Source organism: Cherax quadricarinatus, chromosome 84, assembly GCF_038502225.1.
Source record: "Cherax quadricarinatus isolate ZL_2023a chromosome 84, ASM3850222v1, whole genome shotgun sequence".
Lineage (NCBI taxonomy): Eukaryota > Metazoa > Arthropoda > Malacostraca > Decapoda > Parastacidae > Cherax > Cherax quadricarinatus.
In genome coordinates, this window is record NC_091375.1 from 1677245 (window position 1) to 1682244 (window position 5000).

The window sequence follows — 5000 nt, forward strand, 5'->3', positions numbered from 1 at the left end:
CCTAACAACGTCAAGACAGGTACCAGAGAGACTTTAGGAAACTTACCTAACAACGTCAAGAGACTTTAGGAAACTTGCCTAACAACGCCAAGTGAGAGTACCCGACAACATAGCCAGGATATACAAAATACTCAGTGTTGATAGGAATTAGTTGGTCGAGAGGCGAGGTGAGTGAGCTGGGGCACACAGGTGGCAGCTAAAACACAATAGAAACAATCACTTCTGGGTGGTAGGTGGAATGCACTGGACGAAGAGATGGCGCAGGTAAACAAGACACAGTTTCAAGACTAGGTATAATCAAGCCTTGTAGGTAAAAAATCGGTAAAGCCAGAATCTATGATTCGACCCTTGGAGACCCAACTAATCGAGTACAAGGTACGCATACATGTACGGGCGCGGGCGCGAGCGCGCACACACACACACACGCAAGCAAAGAGGTACGATAAAGCTGATGGAGCAAAGAGAATGGACCTAGTAACAACCAGCGAAGACGAGGCCAGGAGCTGCAAATCTACCCATGCAACCACACATATAGGTGAGTACAAATAGACGAGTACACACACACACATACACACAGGGCCAGGAGCTTGGGATCGACCCCTGCAACCTCAACTAGGTGAGTACACACACATTCTGACCCCATCCCCCTCATCACAAACTCCACCCACACCACAGCCCCCCATTGGCCCCCACCAAGGCTCTCACTCCCCCAACCCAATATTCTCTCAGGACCAGTGATAGAAAAGAAGCTGAAGGTTTGGTACACAAATGCGGACGGAATAACGAATAAATATGAGTAGCGGCACGAAAGAATCAGCGAGAAATCCCCAGACATCATAGCAGTCACAGAAACGAAACTCGCGGAGACAAAAACAGACGCAATCTTCCCACCGAGATATCAGATCCTGAGGAAAGATAGGAATAGAGGGGGAGGAGGGGTTGCACTGCTCATAAAAAACCGATGGGGATCTGAGGAAATGGAAGGCATGGATGGGATTGGAGAAAGGGACTACGTAGTAGGTACAATTCAGTCTGGAGAACATAAAGTAGTCATTGGAGTGATGTATAACCCACCACAGAACTGCAGGAGGCCAAGAGAGGAGTACGAAAAAAACAATAGAGCGATGGTGGACACACTGGCTGAGGTGGCAAGAAGAGCTCACTCGAGCAGAGCAAAATTACTGATAATGGGCGATTTCAACCACATGGAGATCGACTGGGAAAACCTGAAGCCACATGGGGGTCCCGAAACATGGAGAGCCAAGATAATGGATGTGGTACTTGAAAACCTCATTCATCAACATGTCAGGGACATTAGCAAATAGAGAGGGGAGGATGAGCCAGCAAGACTGGATCTTGTGTTCACCCCGAGCAGTTCAGACATTGAGGACATCACTTACGAGAGGCCCCTTCGAGCTAGCGATCACGTGGTTCTGAGTTTTGATTATATAGTAGAGTTACAAGTGGAGAAGGTAACAGGAATTGAATGGGAAAAGCCAAACTATAAAAGAGGGGGACTACACAGGTATGAGGAACTTCCTGCAGGAGGTTCAGTGGGACAGAGAACTGGTAGGAAAATCAGTAAACGAGATGATGAAATATGTAACAACAAAGTGCAAGGAGGCAGATGAAAGGTTTGTTCCCAAGGGAAATAGAAAAAAAGAGGACGACCAAAGCGAGTCCTTAGTTTACCCGAAGGTGTAGGGAGGCAAAAACTAAGTGCACTAGAGAATGAAAAAGGTACAGAAGGCAAAGGACCCAGGAAAATAAGGAGATTAATAGAAGAGCCAGAAACGAGTACGCACAGATAAAGAAGGAGGCCCAGCGACATTACGAAAACGACATAGCATCGAAAGTAAAGTCTGACCCGAAACTGCTGTATAGCCACATTAGGAGGAAGACAGCAGTCAAAGACCAAGTGATAAGGCTGAGGAAAGAAGGTGGGGAACTCACAAGAAACGATCAAGAGGTATGTGAGGAGCTCAACATGAGATTTAAGGAAGTATTTACAATGGAGACAGGAAGGCCTCTGGGGGGACAGAACAGAGGGGGACACCAGCAAGGAATATACCAACAAGTGCTGGATGACATACGTACAAATGAGGAGGTGAAGAAGCTGCTAAGGGACATCGATAGCTCAAAGGCAATGGGACCGGACATCTCCCCGTGGGTCCTTAGAGAGGGAGCAGATATGCTGTGTGTGCCACTAACCACAATCTTCAACTCATCCCTGGAAACTGGGCAACTACCTGAGGTATGGAAGACGGCAAATGTGGTTCCCATTTTTAAAAAAGGAGACAGAAAAGAGGCACTAAACTACAGACCTGTGTCACTGACGTGTATAGTATGCAAAGTTATGGAGATTATCAGGAGGAGAGTGGTGGAACACCTGAACGGAACAAGATTATAAACGCCAACCAGCAAGGATTCATGGAAGGAAAATCCTGTGTCACAGACCTTCTGGAGTTTTATGATAAAGTAACAGAAGTAAGACATGAGAGAGGGGGGTGGGTTGATTGCATCTTCTTGGACTGCAAGAAGGCCTTCGACACAGTTCTTCACAAGAGATTAGTGCAGAAGCTAGAGGATCAGGCGCATATAACAGGAAGGGCACTGCAATGGATCAGAAAATACCTGACAGGGAGGCAACAACGAATCATGGTACGTAATGAGGTATCACAGTGGGCACCTGTGACGAGCGGGGTCCCACAGGGGTCAGTCCTAGGACCAGTGCTATTTTTGGTATATGTGAACGACATGATGGAAGGGTTAGACTCAGAAGTGTCCCTGTTCGCAGATGATGTGAAGTTAATGAGGAGAATTAAATCAGATGAGGATCACGCAGGACTTCAAAGAGACCTGGACACCTGGTCCAGCAACTGGCTTCTCGAATTTAATCCCGCCAAATGCAAAGTCATGAAGATAGGGGAAGGGCACAGAAGACCGCAGACGCATTATAGGCTAGGTGGCCAAAGACTGCAAATCTCGCTCAAGGAGAAAGATCTTGGGGTGAGTTTAACACCGAGCATGTCTCCGGAAGCACACATCAACCAGATAACTGCTGCAGCATATGGGCGCCTGGCAAACCTGAGAACCATACCCCCGGCCGGGATTGAACCCGCGGTCATAGAGTCTCAAAACTCCAGCCCGTCGCGCTAACCACTAGACCAGCTAGCTGGTCTAGTGGTTAGCGCGACGGGCTGGAGTTTTGAGACTCTATGACCGCGGGTTCAATCCCGGCCGGGGGTATGGTTTATTTGCAATCGTGTCATTACGATTTCTTAAGTCAAACCTGAGAACAGCGTTCCGATACCTTAATAAGGAATCGTTCAAGACACTGTACACCGTGTACGTCAGGCCCATACTGGAGTATGCAGCACCTGTTTGGAACCCGCACTTGATCAAGCGCGTCAAGAAATTAGAGAAAGTGCAAAGGTTTGCGACAAGGTTAGTTCCAGAGCTAAGGGGAATGTTCTATGAAGAAAGGTTAAGGGAAATCGGCCTGACGACACTGGAGGACTGGAGGGTCACGGAAGACATGATAACGACATATAAAATACTGCGCGGAATAGACAAGGTGGACAAAGACAGGATGTTCCAGGGAGGGGACACAGAAACAAGAGGTCACAATTGGAAGTTGAAGACTCAGATGAGTCTAAGGGATGTTAGGAAGTATTTCTTTAGTCATAGAGTGGTCAGGCAGTAGAATAGCCTAGAAAGTGACGTAGTGGAGGCGGGAACAATACATTGTTTTAAGACGAGGTTTGATGAAGCTCATGGAGAAGGGAGAGAGAGGATCCAGTAGCAACCAGCGAAGAGGCGGGGCCAGGAGCTAAGACGCGACCCCTGCAACCACAAATAGGCGAGTACAAATAGACGAGTACACACACACCTCGACCCAAGGAGGACACTATCTCTCTGCTTTCCACTTTTGCTTATCGTACAAGTGAAGTCAATCATAGACTACATCTTTATTTACCAACAGATGACCCAAGATGACATCTAGCTGCCGGTCCTGATGATCACCTCGCAGGGGAACCTCATTCAACTTGTAAGTAAACACTAAAACTTAGCTTCAATGAGGAAGAAATTTGTCTTCTGATGCACGACGGATAATGTTTGTCTTCCTCCTCTTCGTGTACTTTCTCTTTCTCTTCTTCTTCCTCCTCCTCCTCCTCTTTTGGAAAAGCAATTTTTTCTCATACTTATGAACACCACTGGCAGGTGGTATTAGGGGTAACAAGTGAATATTGGGTCAAGACTTTGTGGATATTGAAGTGAAGTTGTGTGCAGTAGTAGTAGTGGTAGTTGCTGTCGTTGTTGTTACTAGTCGTCAAAAGCACTTGTCGACTGACACTTGGCTGCTGCTTTTTTGTGTGTGTAGGCCTAGAAACACGGTTAACTATTGTTACCACTGTGTAACTATCGCAACTAACATATAAAATAGGGTAGCAGCACACTGTTGATGTATCCAATTTTACTTACAAGAACAGCAGCAGCAGTTTATTCCTTCCTCTCTCTTTTTCCCTTCCACTATAAACAAAAATAAAAAAAAACATATTCTCTTTCAATAAATGTAATTTAGCCAGAGTAGTTGGTGTTGTTACGTAGCTACCTCTCACTGATACACACTAACCTCCGGGAGACTGACCACAACCTACCTAGGATGCCGGACTGATCACCTCCTACTAAGAGTGTCGGACTTATCACGTCAAAACCTCTTGTTTACACGAAATAATTTTCAATACACTACCCAGAAACAAGACTGAGGACAAGATTATATACAGATATGGTGAGAGGAAAGTCGTCCCTTGATACCTGGAAAAGCTAAATGATCTAGTTCCCAGAATTAGTGTTAACCTTCCTGGAAAGGAAGGTTAACATCTCATGTTTCTCGTGCACTAGACGAGTCATATCTATAGTCTTATCGACTGTAAATCTACGTATATATAATACTTATAATTATAAGATATTTTTTTTAGAGGGGTGGACCGGTAAGC